The sequence below is a fragment of the Ostrinia furnacalis genome, unplaced genomic scaffold (assembly GCF_004193835.3).
Source record: "Ostrinia furnacalis isolate ACB-3 unplaced genomic scaffold, ASM419383v2 OfSCF1233, whole genome shotgun sequence".
In the NCBI taxonomy this organism is placed as follows: Eukaryota; Metazoa; Arthropoda; class Insecta; order Lepidoptera; family Crambidae; genus Ostrinia; species Ostrinia furnacalis.
This window is the reverse complement of record NW_021131472.1, coordinates 98,750-114,684: the sequence shown is the minus strand read 5'-3', so window position 1 is coordinate 114,684 and position 15,935 is coordinate 98,750. Positions and strand designations below refer to the sequence as shown.

At 35.2% G+C, this 15,935-nt stretch overlaps 2 protein-coding genes across 12 annotated transcripts in view; one reads left to right on the top strand and one right to left on the bottom strand.

The window, feature by feature from the left end:
- Positions 1-2,472, bottom strand: part of LOC114351975 (uncharacterized) — a 32,932-nt gene extending 30,460 nt beyond the window's left edge. Inside the window, exon 1 of the mRNA XM_028303369.1 lies at positions 2,467-2,472. The gene's annotated coding sequence lies outside the window, so the exon portion shown is untranslated. The remainder of the gene's footprint in view (positions 1-2,466) is intronic.
- Ih (hyperpolarization activated cyclic nucleotide gated potassium channel Ih) overlaps positions 1-15,935 on the top strand; it is a 99,011-nt gene that overhangs the window by 13,089 nt on the left and 69,987 nt on the right. The window lies entirely within an intron of this gene.

Below are 15,935 nucleotides of genomic sequence, written 5' to 3'. Positions count from 1 at the left end.
TGTGAGCTAAGTTATTTATGTGCTGATGGCTTCAATCGCAGATATAGTGTTTTTTATTAAGTGGGTCAACTTTTAACATTGTAATAAGCGGTAGAAAAAACTTTGCAAAAATCAATCTGTCAGTCAAATAATGTGCAGTAAGTATCGAAGATCTAAAATTATACGCCATTCCTCGATGTATTCTAAACAAAACGAGTACATCAAAGTAGACAGGCAAACAGTTGATTTTACAATGTAAACAGGGGGATATGATAGATACGCAAATGAAACTATCAAGGAGTGAGATTGACCTTCGATTGGTTTACTCTATGAAACGGATTTGACTTTATTTTTCAGTATTGTAAAAGAAACAATGTGACGTCATTCTAAACTTAGCTCGGCATTTGTTTGTAGCTTCCATTGAAAAATCAACTAAACATAGAAATTAAAGTAAAATCAAGTATTTTTAATGTCACGCAATAAATAAGCCTAAAAGCTGCAATAAAGGTAACGAAGATAAGGTATTTATACAAATTGTTAAAAAAACTAAAATTCCCAATGAAATTATGTAATATTTGTTTTTATTTGTTTAAACGAAGAAACGTGCTCTTGCATTAACAGCAGATATTAAGATCTCATTAGCTATAATGTCTACTTAATAAGCGTTGTTTTGACACAAGCTATCGATTGACTGACCCCTGACCCAGCGACCCTCTGCGTGTAGATCGCACTGAAGATTATTTTTACAACATGTGCAAGCATGGAGTGACACGCACTGAGTGAAACTTTCGTATTCGTAAGCGTGTGTTGTCGTAAACCGTAATTGTGTCTAATGATTTATGTTATCGAACGATGCATCATAGAAATTACTACGAATTAGATCATCTACAATTTATCGTGTGGGCTTTAACGTACAACTTTACATAGAGCAGGATAAATAACTTTTTAATTATGAATAGAGGATGTTAGACTCATAAACATCATTTTGTCAAGTAATGTACCTACCTAGATAACGAATAGAGATGTCCCTTTGCTTCATTTAAACCAGATTTCGGAATATCTGGAATTGAGTCCAAAAATGCTGACACATTCCGCAGAAATCCAGATTTTTGGAAATTAAAACGTCTTTATTCAAATAGATCTCTGCAGCACTCTGAAACGTCACTCCGCAAGCTTTTTTCGCAGAAAATGTCAAAAGTATGAAATGTGGGTTGTATTTTTGGACTCAAAGGGAATTTACATACTACACACTCAGGTCTCTTGTATGTAAGCATTAATTTCCTATGCTATCTCAAAGCATATGGAATAGGTTATTTTGAGCTTCAAGGATCTGAGAAATATACAGTCACGGAATGAAAAGGTTCGTCAGTTTTCAAATTGATTCCTTCAACGAATCGCGAGCACATAAAGGTAATATTATTACCTTTTGAAACTATGTTACAGAATAATCTCGAGTTAGAGAAAATGATATTTAACTGTTCGTCAGTAAAGTTCAAAATTATTCAGATCAAAGTTGTTTGACGATTCATCTTGTCAAGAAGATTATTATGATTGATAAACTAAAACCTTCTTGTTGGTTCAACAGGCCATTATTATTTCTATTAAATAAAAAAAAACTACATTTTGTGACATTGCACTGATGGGATAGAAAAATAAACAAGCAAAAACCTTATTCGTTAGCAAACGTCATAGTTATTTATTTCAATGTTAGCAGCACTGTTTCTTGCACGGTTATGTTGGCAGGTTTGATTCTTTCAGTACCTAGTGCAAGCGAAAAGCGACACTAAGGTGACGAACCTTTTCATTCCGCGACTGTAGGTACATGAGACTCTCTCTTATCGGATTTTTCAATTCACCGCATTTTTAAGAATTTTACTAGACGTAGGTACAGTAAGTAGATGAAGGTATCCATTCAATCAAGAAAATATGTTATTATTTACCCTGCTTAGTATGAGAATAAATTCTTTATTCATGGGCCTTCATTCCTCCATTCTTAAGTGGTTATAAAGAATAACGATCTGTTTTCCGAGGATGAATAGGGAATTTAGCATAACATAAATACTTACTCAGATATTACGTATACATTATACTCGTACCTACATCGATTGTGACATTAATCATTTTGCTGAAGTGGCTCTTCTTTTATACAAGCGGATTCGTATAAAATTTACAACATAAGTGTGTCCAGTTCTGCGTCATGCTTCAACAACAAAAACAAATGAATTAGGGCCATTTTTATGACGTATTAGTTCTTGCTTAAATAAAATACCTAAAGGATAAAAAAAGCTTTTTATCAAATCTTATGACGTCAGCATCTACGTAAAGCTCTACATAAGAATAGTTTGTGTTACCTTCATATTGTGACATTTAAATATTCGCCATTTATTTCACTAAATCACAAGCTCACATTTTTCGCTCGATTCGCGCATGTCGTCTTTCGGAGTAAACTACCGTCATTATGTTGCAAATTGTATGACAGTCGTGGAGAATGCAGACTGATACATTTCGTTCCGTGTGACAACTGACGCCAGCGCCGCCACATTGTCACAGTATTACAGTATTGTCGGTGAGACTGTGACATTACGTGCGATGTGACATTGTCCACACTACGAGTAGAGTCGAGTTTGGTACATTTTACGAATTTTCATTGTGAATTCGTAAACCAACCTTGATCTTGCGCTGACAATATGCCATTTTGTTTTCGTTGTAAGCTTGGAAACGGCAATTAGTTTGGATGAAAGCCTTAATTTTCTTCGTCGCGACCGAAGAGATATTGCCAGATATTTTAGGTAAATCCTACGGCGTTACAAACTAAAGAATAAAGAATAAATCTACGTAGGTGCGCGTAGACGGCCTGAAATATTCTGAAATACGATTTTAAACTGTTNGTGTGTAAGAGCTCTAACGAAGATAAGGTATTTATACAAATTGTTAAAAAAACTAAAATTCCCAATGAAATTATGTAATATGTGTTTTTATTTGTTTAAACGAAGAAACGTGCTCTTGCATTAACAGCAGATATTACGATCTCATTAGCTATAATGTCTACTTAATACGCGTTGTTTTGACACAAGCTATCGATTGGCTGACCCCTGACCCAGCGACCCTCTGCGTGCAGATCGCACTGGAGATTATTTTTACAACATGTGCATGGAGTGACACGCACTGAGCGAAAGTCCAGGACTTTCGTACTCGTAAACGTGTGTTGTCGTAAAACGTAATTGTGTCTAATGATTTATGTTATCGAACGATGCATCATAGAACTTACTACGAATTAGATCGTCTACAATTTATCGTGTGGGATTTAACGTACAACTTTACATAGAGTAATTATGAATAGAGGCACTCGCAAAATTTCGAGTGTAGCATTGCCTGCCTTCCTTTCATCTGCTTTTCACAGGTTTTTTAAACCTCTTTATATCTATTTTAAACTCGTCGCTCCGCGATGCTGAGGTCTCGTGTTTGACAGATGCAAGAAATGCATGGTCAAATTTGTCCAAGATCGATTTACCTTTGTCTTTGTCTTCACAGAGGCAGTGGGACGAGCCGCTGTGTAAAATCACGTATGATTCTCTTTTGTCTTCTTGCACAGATGATACACACCGTGCTCGTCTCATTGCTGTTGCTGAAAGAGAGTCCGGATATTGGCTGAACATTGTTCCTTCAGCCAATATCGGGACTGTCCTAGACAACACTTCACTTTCCGTGCTAATTTCTTTGCGTCTTGGAATTAGTTACACCCATCCCCACCTCTGTCGTTGCGGGATCTCAGTGGATAGTTCTGGTCATCATGGCCTCTCCTGCGTCAAAAGTGCAGGTCGCATTCCTCGCCATGCAAGTCTTAATGACATCATACGTCGGGCCTTTACATCAATTCGTATCCCGGCAGTACTTGAACCCTTAGGTATCTGTCGAGATGATGGTAAAAGGCCCGACGGTATGACATTAATTCCTTGGTCTAAGGGTCGGGCATTGGTCTGGGATGCGACTTGCTGCGACACTCTTGCCCCCTCCCATGTGCCTTCCACGTCGAGGGCTGCAGGCGCTGCGGCTGCTTCAGCGGAATCTTTGAAAAAAAGCAAATATTCCGCTTTAGACAGCTGCTACCGTTTTGTACCTTTCGGCGTGGAAACGCTGGGACCTTGGGGCCCGGAGGCCAAAAAGCTTTTCACTGAGCTTTCCTCCCGCATCATCGAGGTCACCGGTGACCAGAAGGCCGGGTTCTACCTTGGCCAGCGTTTAAGCCTAGCGATCCAACGCGGAAACGCTGCCAGCCTTTGGGCACCGCTAACCTCACCGACAGATCTGGGGATAGGGATACTTTTTTAATTTAACTTTTATTTTCCTTTTTTGTAAATATTGTATTTTTTTTGTATATAGTATAGTTTTTAAGTTTGTAAATTACCTGTACAAATTTAGTTTGTTATTGTTTACTAAAAATAAATACTTGCACCCAAAAAAAAAATGAATAGAGGATGTTAGACTCATAAACATAATTTTGACAAGTAATGTACCTACCTAGATAACGAATGGAGATGTCCCTTTGCTTCATTTAAACCAGATTTCGGAATATCTGGAATTGAGTCCTAAAAATGCTGACACATTCCGCAGAAATCCAGATTTTTGGAAATTAAAACGTCTTTATTCAAATAGATCTCCGCAGCACTCTGAAACGTCACTCCGCAAGCTTTTTTCGCAGAAAATGTCAAAAGTATGAAATGTGGGTTGTATTTTTGGACTCAAAGGGAATTTACATACTACACACTCAGGTCTCTTGTACGTAAGCATTAATTACCTATGTTATCTCAAAGCATATGGAATAGGTTATTTTGAGCTTCAAGGATCTGAGAAATGTACATGAGACTCTCTCTTACTCGGATTTTTCAATTCACCGCATTTTTAAGAGTTTTACTATACGTAGGTACAGTAGGTAGATAAAGGTATCCATTCAATCAAGAAATATGTTATTATTTACCCTGCTTAGTATGAGAATAAATTCTTTATTCATGGGCCTTCATTCCTCCATTCTTAAGTGGTTATAAAGAATAACGATCTGTTTTCCGAGGATGAATACGGAATTTAGCATAACATAAATACTTACTCAGATATTACGTATACATTATACTTGTACCTACATCGATTGTGACATTAATCATTTTGCTGAAGTGGCTCTTCTTTTCTACAAGCGGATTCGTATACAATTGACAACATAAGTGTGTCCAGTTCTGCGTCATGCTTCAACAACAAAAACAAATGAATTACTTCCATTTTAATGACGTGTTAATTCTTACTTAAATAAAATAAAGGATAAAAAATGCTTTTTATCAAACCTTATGATGTCAGCGTCGACGTAAAGCTCTACATAAGAATAGTTTGTGTTACCTTCATATTGTGACATTTAAATATTCGCCATTTATTTCACTAAATCACAAGCTCACATTTTTCAACGCTCGATTCGCGCATGTCGTCTTTCGGAGTAAACTACCGTCATTATGTTGCAAATTGTATGACAGTCGTGGAGAATGCAGACTGATACATTTCGTTCCGTGTGACAACTGACGCCAGCGCCGCCACATTGTCACAGTATTACAGTATTGTCGGTGAGACTGTGACATTACGTGCGATGTGACATTGTCCATACTACGAGTAGAGTCGAGTTTGGTTAATGTATTTTACGAATTTTCATTGTGAATTCGTAAACCAACCTTGATCTTGCGCTGACAATATGCCATTTTGTTTTCGTTGTAAGCTTGGAAACGGCAATTAGTTTGGATGAAAGCCTTAATTTTCTTCGTCGCGACCGAAGAGATATTGCCAGATATTTTAGGTAAATCCTATGGCGTTACAAACTTAAGAATAAAGAATAAATCTACGTAGGTGCGCGTAGACGGCCTGAAATATTCTGAAATACCATTTTAACCTGTTATATAACAAGATTTATTCTATTATTATGCTAATATCTTAACTCCAATATAATTTTATGTTTAGTATTGTACTTTCGGTCGTCAAGTTTTTATTTTGTATGTAAGCTGTATTTACCTATAAAGACACATCTTTTGGTCTTGTCATCATAGCATGCATTACTTGTTTATGTAAAGTTGTGTTGTTGGTAGATCTTTATCAATAAATAAATAAATAAATAAATAAATAAATAAATTTATTTTAAGGACTTAACATTGTTTCACCTTGTAATAAAAAATAATAATAAAGGCTTTTTTTAATACATCTCTACAAACATAAAAAATACTTTTTTTTTTCGATTACTATAATATGTATTTAGATTTTAGGTAAACACATAAAAACATATCAGGCGCTGCTAAAATAACAATTCCACTAAAGAAAATAAAATAAATATGCTGCATTCAAAGCCGTTTGAGCATTGCACTTCAATCTTTGCCAATCTTTCATTTGCATACAGCCGTCTCACTCGCCTCTGAACCCAATGACAAAGACAAGCGACCTTTGCCTCCGACAGTTTATATTGTCTAAGCCCATACAAATGGGTACGTAAATAGAATAATAATAGTACTAGAGCATTGACTCGCTTTACAAAGAAGAAAGATCCTTCTAAATTATTATTAGTTTTGTATAGCAGGCAACTGCCTACTTAGTTGTAAAACGTATTTTGTAAATTCCTGTAAGATTAAATCTGAAATACATTAAACTAGCGACCCGCCCCGGCTTCGCACGAGGGCATTGAATTTGTAATATTTTAAACCTTCCTTTTGAAACACTCTATCTATTGCTGAAAACTGCATTAAAATTATTTTTATTGTAAAAAAAAAGTCATAAACTCTCATAAAACTCATTTATTTTTGCAAATAGGATTTTTAAAAAGCACTTTTCCTAGTATGCTATGTATTAATGATTACCACTGATACAAAATTTACAGTAATTGTTGTAAACTTAAAAATACATAGATCTATGTATCCATCTCTATAATTGCATTAAACATGTCATTACATGATTGATATTGAAATGTCACAGCTAAGTTGTTATCATATCAGTAATACAGATGGAGATAAGTAATTTCCTTAACTTAGTTTTATTGTTATTACTTTGTTTGTAAACAAGCACTTATGTAAAACATGGTGGAGTTCAGAGTTCGATATATTATGATAATGTTATCTCTTGCAAATAGAGGTAGAGTAGCTAAGCCTTTTAATATATATACATAATATAATACATTTGTTTATGTACTTATTAGTACTTTTTAGGAAATATCTTCTAAAACTTCTAACCAACGTCAAACTATTGTTTCTGAATGAAAACAGAAAATTACTCAACATTTGCTTAGTGACCATGAAAGTCTATACAAGACATAATGCTCTAAGTTATTTTAGTGACAACTAAGATTATATTTTTTCAAATCTTACGCACAGGAAAATCAAATTGTTAAATATTTAGGTACCTACTGCCAATCAAGCAGAAATTCTATAAGTACTTATAAAAAAGAGGCAACACATCGAATTAACTACCTACATCTAACTAGGTAAATAATACTTATATTTTTGTTACGTCAGCCCTGTTGGCATATTTTATATCTTGGCCCTTAAATTGAAATAAATGCTATATTTCCTATGTATTGGTAACCAGGGCCATAAGTTTGGCGGGTGCTATCGATCCCTGACCGCAAGCCACCAGCATAGCTCCGGATTTACAATGTTTAAGGGTTAACGACGGCTACATTAACCACTTGTGAACTTCAATTAATTTACTTACGTAATCGATTTTGAGTTTAGGATACGCAATAGTTAGGGACATTAACTAGGGTGATTATTTTAGTCATTTCTAAGACATAAAATCAAGTTACCTACGTTGTTTCTACCCCTTTTGCAAAAGTCCTTTCGCTTAAAATGTATTAAGTAGATACTTACTTAATTAATCATCATCATCATCATCATCTCAGCCATAGGACGTCCACTGCTGAACATAGGCCTCCCCCAATGCTTTCCATGTTACCCGGTTGGTAGCGGGCTGCGTCCAGCGCTTTCCTGATACCTTTATGATGTCGTCGGTCCACCTTGTGGGTGGACGTCCCACGCTGCGGTTTCCGGTACGCGGCCTCCACTCTCTTAAATTACTTATTAAAACATTAACATGAAAATTCCCAAACGATTATAAGTATTCTCTTGCTGAAAAGGTACCCAAATACTCTACATATAGTTTCCGTCCTCTACAACTCCTGTTCAATATTGTAAAATTTAAATTAATAAACCTTAAATGATGACATTCGCTTGATGGGTGAGGATGGCCTACCAGTTGGTTTGTGCCATATCTATCAAATAACTTATATACCATAGAAATCCATAGTTTGATCTATCCAACCGGATATCCCCAAACATCTCAACTATAAGGCTTATGTCAATTTGATATAATTGCCTTACCCTCCTCAAGCCCGAACTAAGTGGCTCATGTAAAACAAATAAGATTATCTTGTCAAGTCCAGACTAAGTTTGACCTTCGTACAAATATTTCGACAACCAGTGTAAAAAAGATATCCAACTTCGTGAAAACGCTTCATACATAAACATTTGTGGCCCAGGGTTTTGGGTAAATAAAATTGATATTACCCAGACACAACTAGAGATGAATAGTAAATCAGTGCTTGAATATTTTAAATGTAAATGGGGCAACCCTCTACACTGTTTAAATACCCTAGTACTATATCTGGTTACATAAGGGTACAAAATGAATTTCTTACGTATGTTTACTTCAGGCTTTATTAATCTAAGGCTCTAGATTTATATTTGATAATGGCAGATTATTTATGGGAATGTCAAAAGACAATGATTTTAATACCGTAATGAAGAAAGGTAAAGATTTTTTGCTCATATCACATTGAATTAAATTAGCCTACTTTTATCGAACTAAATACAAGCAAGGGAAGCCGTGGGTATATTGAAATTCTATTTTACATTAAAAAAAACAAAATAGAGCGAAATACATAGCATTCTTCTTACATTTAAACAAAGTAACATACGAGTACAAGGCAGTTTTAATTGCAAAATTCGTCGCTTGCCTCTCTAACTGACGTAACTGACATTTAGCAAAATTTTCAGGTGATTAGACACATCGATTCATCTTGCGAAATTCGATTCACGAATCGAAGCGATTTCGATATTACTGTCACGTTTGTAACTTTGTCCAGGCACCCCTGGTAACCTTGTAACTTTGTCCAGGGGGCAGAACATGGTAAGCGATAAATTCCTTCAAAGTTATGCGCAAACGTCTATGACAACTGAAAATTTACGGGCACTTGTCCAGGGGGCAGAACATGGTTAGCGATAAATTCCTTCAAGGTCATGCACAAACTGACAACTGAAAATTTACGGGCACTACAGCTAATAGATACAGGTGCGTTTAAATATTCAGCAGCTCAGTGCAGATGTGGAATCAGGTCAGCAGGTGAACCAGGGTGGATTCTGTTAACAAAGCCATAACTCTCCGTCCACGAGAGTGGCCGATTGGTATTCCACACTGAGACCGCGGTCCCGGCCATTAGTTTCGCTAAATAATTTATGGTAATACCCCAGACTTCAGCTTACCTCCAATATTAACAACCTTTACGGCGATTCGCTTCTGTTTTTATGGCAGCCGTATTGGCAGATCAGATTTCATTTGCATTTGTATGATTTTTATATGGAATACATAAAAATTGTTTGCTATGTAGATTTATACGTAACGATTGGTTTTTTTAGACATCGAGTATGTTTGATTTTAATCATACTATATTTAATTCACTTTCGTAAAATAAGCTACGTATGAAGTTATCAAAATATATATTGAAACTAGTTTAATATTAGCAATATAGAGATAATTTCATTATTTTGTTTTATAAATATATTTTTTTGTCTGTATATCAAAATTGTTTGTTTCCCAAATATAAATAAAATAAAATAATTACGCAGACATTCCTTTAACTCTTCACTCGATCCTAAATTACAGTCTCAAATCAATTGGTACTTTTCTGGCACAAAAATAAACTTTTATTCATTTAAAACAAGCATTTACCTCATTCGTAAATCTATCACGTTTATGTTACATAATTTTAGCCTGTCCAAACCGGCACACCTTTCATAAGTCATTCATTCCGAGAAGATATATATCTGACCAATATATTGCCCCATGTTTATAAGTCAAGGCCATTTCCTTCCGAAAACAGGCTTTAAGCACAATACAGGTTAGTACAGTAGGCTTGATTTAAAATTTCGCAATAAAGCTATTAGAGGCCAAAATAGAGATCAAAATCGCAAATGGTCGCTTTAAAATTTTATTTGCCTGCATAAATTCCTGCGACAGCACAAATAATTTCAGTTGCTGTCTTTATGAAAGTATCAGCTCTACTATTTATAGTAGGTATGCTTTATATTGGTTCCCCCCTTCGAAAGACATTGTAATAAATTCGAGTACCTAACTAACCCATTCAATATTAAAAAAACTTAATTTGAAAACTCAAAAGTGCGCATGCCTTTGCTCAAAGTAGGTGCATATTAAGTATTTATTGTTGCAAAACAGAACCTTTTCGTTCGTTTCAGCCAAATGACGTCCACTGCTGGACAAAGGCCTCCTCCAAGGTTTTCCACAATGCACGGTCCTGCGCTGCCCGCATCCAGGCTCTTCCCGCGACCTTTACGAGATCGTCGGTCCACCTAGTAGGAGAGACCGACAGAACCTTTTACAGCTACGAAAATACCACCGTATTCAGACTGTGCTGCTGTCTGTACTACTAGTACCTTGTCTTCGGACTGACATTTCTCGCAATCAAATCAGCGTTTATGATTGAGTCATACACAAACGGGACTTCTAAATATACCTTCCACTTTCTGTCCAAAGTATGACAGCCGAAACACGCGGTCATTCCCACGACGCCATGAACAAAAACGCTAAAGGCCATGGCCGCTGCGCCGGCGCAGCAAGGTTGGTGGACGGACTTCCTTTAAAATTAAAAAAGCGAGTACTTTTAACTGTAATCGTAGTACCGTACTATGATGGTGATCGTTCCGAATTCTTGGCCAATTGCTCAATCAACCAATTGATTATCAATTTTAGGTTTTAATTCCTCGTTTGATATTACCGCAAACGCTACCTTACTTTAGTCCCTGTCCCTACTTATCTTGCACAAATATCTTTATACACTAAAAAAAACTTTAAAAACGTCAAACTTAATATATTATATTTATTATATATTTATTTAATTAGGACAACCAACAAGACAGACACAAATTCAAGCAAAGGGGTTTACATACATAATTTTGTCTTAGGACTAGGTGCTATCTTAATTACAGGCTGCCACGGCATGCAAAAGTGGACTTTGATAGAATGTGAAACTTAAACGTACAGCTGATTTTGACACAATAAGGGCCTTTCCTTTTTTTTCAGGCAATGTTTAGATATAGTTTCGTAGCGGTTTCTTCTTCTGTACTGTATCAACTGTTAAAATCTATTTCAAATAAACCTGGCGTAAGAGCTTTTTATTTTTATGAGCTGCCATGACGTCTAATCGAATCGTCTTTCAGAAACTTATTTGGATAATCAATTAGTAACGCACTAACCAAACTGGGAATAAAACCGAAAATCGAAACTACAACCTTCGAGGAAAGAGAGCATAACTCTGCCCACTGACCATATAAGCTATGATGATGTATGTAAAATTGCTAGAGTACTTTACAGTTGAGCTTTACATTCTAAGCTCAGATTTTTCAGCCCCAAAATCTTAACTTCGGTAGCAATTTCTCATAATGCTTCTGAAAACTTACCAAGTAATGACTCACTTTTATATTTGTCATAAACAACAAAGTATGTAGTCACGATGTGTGTGCACATAAGAGAATGTACGTACTAAGTTGCACTATTTAATTTTATGAGAATTTTATGTATTAGGTATTAGTTAGTATGTTTATCTCTGAGGTAATCGTCCGGAAGACCGACAGTGCATTACTTCTCAAGGTTTGTGGATGCCAATTTAAATTTAAAATTCATAAGGAAGTTTTTAATGATAGCAATTTGATGATATATCAGTCTAAATAGTTGTAAAGAGTTCATTTAGTATATTTATCGATGATCTTTTGGTAAGGACATGTACACACATGTGTAGTGTATACAGGGTGTCCCAAAAAAATGTGTCAAGCCGAAGCCCAGAGGAAGAGCATCATTAGTGCTATCCGAATCACTCTCATGTATGTTCCACGATTTTTTTATAGTTTTCGAGTTAGTTATTTTTTGGGACAACCTGTATAAACACATGAAACTGAAAGCGGTGATATCTTATGCAGTTGTAATAGGTACAATTTTGCAACAAAAATAGGTAAGTATATTATAGTCTGATGTGCTGGCTGCTGTGCCAACAAACATCAAAACAAAACTATTGCCCGCTACTTTATGTGCTTCGATCATAAAACAAATTGTTCGTGTAATCACGGTTTAATAAAAGCAGCGAGTCAATTATCGAATTAGGAAACCATCGAGAGCGATTCGCATTTATTTGAAAATTGCAAACATTAGTCTATTTATAGACTAAGTGACGGGATCACAATCGAGCTACGGCCTGAGGTCACGAGCCACCTCCCATTTCCGTCATGCATTATTACATACATCTGTTCTAAATAAACATAAAATCAATGCAAATTGAGTCCAAAATTTAGTAATTCTACCACTTAACTACATTATTTCGTAAAATTTTGCAAAAAAACTTATACAAAACTGTAACTTATCCGCAAGTTTTAAGCGCTGGAATCGCTTGATAGTATTTGATACGGTGTTTTTATTGGTCCGTGTTAAACGTCTGCCTTTTCATATTTTTGTAATACGTGTCGAATGACGAGCGTGGCTAAATTAACTATACACAATGAGTCAAAGAGGCTGTCAATGTTACTGGTTTAGGCAAATTATCCAGCGGACTGAAGAGTTGGACGAGTATTAAAAACAACTATTCAATAAGATCGTCTCTGTTAACGTCAGAGTTGAGCAAAACGACTTCTTACAACCTCTACCTTGTATTTTAACGATCACACTCATTTGGCAAACATTGAAGGCAATTTTGTTAAATTACTCACTATACTGTTAACAGAACCTCTCTTTTGCTCCTGATTGAGCAAAAAGAGAGAGACTATTTCAAATTGAGTTAAATCATGGAATGATTGATGCCTATTATTTTTCATCTGAATGGGTTTCAGTTTCGTTGCTGTTTTTTTTCTTAGGTCAATATTCATTTACCTATCTAAAAATCAAAAGCGTACTGAAAGCCAAAGAGAAGTTAAGAAACAAAATAAGAAGCAATTACGCAGTGAATTTTCATATCTTTAGGCATAGTCGTTTTCATTTTAAAGTCAAAGTTAAATTCAGAACGAATCAAGTACGCCAGAACGAATTTTGTATTGCTCGGTTCACTATACTGTATTACAATTAACTTTCTGGCCAGTGGCTTGCAGTAATTAGTAGCCGAAGCCTGAGCAAACAAGAGCGGCATTAGACCACGTTGACACAGCTTAGCGCAAACACCCCGCTTGATTGAAAGTGGATCGAGTCAATGTAGTAGCACAATACATAAAGTAAGTTAGTATAACCACATTATTTGACAAAGGAGTCAATGGCCGAGAAATTATTATACGACGATATAAGCGGACTCTTAATCCGAAAGTGGATTGACAAATCGCTGAATCGCTATTTGGAATTAAAGAGAGAGAAAAATAAAGTAGGTCTTTAAATCCATGAGTATAATTAACTTGTACTATTATTAATGCCAAAAAAGCTCTAATATGCTAAAAATATGATATGACAAGGGGCAGCAAAACATCAATACTAATTCTATATACGTACCTACTCGTACTTACATAATGTACGAGTGATAGGCGATCGTAATCACGATATCAAAAAGTCCCTACAATAAATAGCCTAGTAATGTTAGTTCTAAACTAAACTATATCTAAACTAATAAAAGTAAAAATTAAAATATACAGGGTGTTAGGTAAATAGGTATATGAGCCGACACTAGCCCATGTTAACATGGTCATATAAATGGTATGGTGAAGTCAGAAAATTGATATCTTCATTTTAATTATTTTATTTTTCATAGAAATCGTATTTTATAAAATTTATTTTGTATGAAAATAAAAAAATGATGATATCAAATTTCTGACTTCACCATACCATTTATATGCCCATGTTAACATGAGCTAGTGTCGGCTCATATACCCATTTACCTAACACCCTGTATAAGTACCTACAAGCTTTATAAATAAAAATTTCATTCAAATCGCTCTCTTAGGGAAAGGTGCCCAAGTTTAGGTTTAAGAAAAATAAAGAAAAATATCTTGAAACAATAATAAGTCACTACGTTATGAAGGCCTCCCCCCTCAAAAGCTCTCACAGGATCGATAATGATCTGTCTGTACCCTTCAACTGATTCAGATTAAGTTATTTTCAGTCCAACGTATAAATAACTATATAAAATATGTTTCGTGGATAAGTGGCGATGTCCTGTTACGGTTAAGTGGACTTTATAGCATCATGACATGACAGAAGATTGAGGTAACTACAGTATAATTTGAGTGTGCAGGGGCCAGTGTAACGAACTTTATGTACAATTTGACGTACATAAGTTCTGTACAAGTGAATTGCTTTTTTATAAAATTTAATCATGGTAGATGTACGAGTAAGTACTCAAATGTTATAAGAAACGAATAGCCTATCTTTTAATTTAGAGTCTTCTCAATATTGCACTTGTACATTCCTTTTCTACTACACTAGAGCTACTTGAAAACACTAACCAGCTGAAAGGTAGTTTGTTACCAAGCCGCAACGGAATAATATTGTTTTACGACTCCGTAGGCTTAATTAGGTAACAAACTAAATATGCTTTCGTTTTTATTAGTCCAGTTAGCAGATAAACATGCGTGTCCCGCAATTTCCCACGTTCAATACTTTCGAGGAGATTGCTATGCATAAAATGAAATGGCACCCCTGACCTTGTTTTGTCTAGACAACGAAAAGGTCGTTGTTTTTGTGAAGTTTTCCTGTCTTATGAAATAGTGACATCACAGTGCAATAACCTAAGTAAGAAAATTAAGACTGTTTGCTGTTTCGTTCTGAAAGTTTTTGTTTAAAATATTTTTCTTAGTCCGCATAAAATGTTCTTTAACAGAAATATATTTTCGCAGTTTTTATTTTGTCTAATTCAATAGAATCCAAATTAAGGTGTATTCAAGTAATAAGACCTTTTAATATAAATTCGTTAAACAAGCTCGTGTTGATTAATAGAGCAATTAAATTAAGACAGAGCTTTCCTTTGGTGTCAAATTGGTCCCTCGGAGTGATACAAATGAGGCTCATTATGCCATGACAGAGTTGTTCGCGTTATGTACACGTAAATGAGCATGTCTACGGTAATTATTGTTATTTCAAATTACGAATACATCAGTTACTTACTTATTCTATTACTTAGTCTCTATTTGCTTACATAAATTTAATGGTGTCATATTTTTAGTTCACTTACTTTTATCAAACCTCTAAAGTGCCGTATGAAGACCAAAAAATAAGCAACAAAAGATCTGCTAAGAAATTTTCACTCTTTTGAGCTTTGAAGTTATGTTCAAATTATTATTATTATTATGTTTGAATTAAAAGGAATTCCAAATACAAATATTGATACTGTATTGCGGGAAATCCAATAAGAATGAAAAAGAATGGGTAGTAAGCGTTAAGTTTGACAGGGAAAGAAATAAATTATGCATGGAAATGGTTAAACGCAATAATCACTGGCACTATAGCAGTTAAATGTAAATCATTTCGGGCATTTCATTACAATTTAACAAGAGTTGGGCAATAAATAACAAAAGGCCCGTCATAAAAATAGCTTTCCAGCAAAAGTAATTTCTTTTTATCATTTAAATTTCATTGTACCAACGTACGCATGAGCACGATTTCCCTTGGGTAAAGTGAGATATCTTTTTCCATGC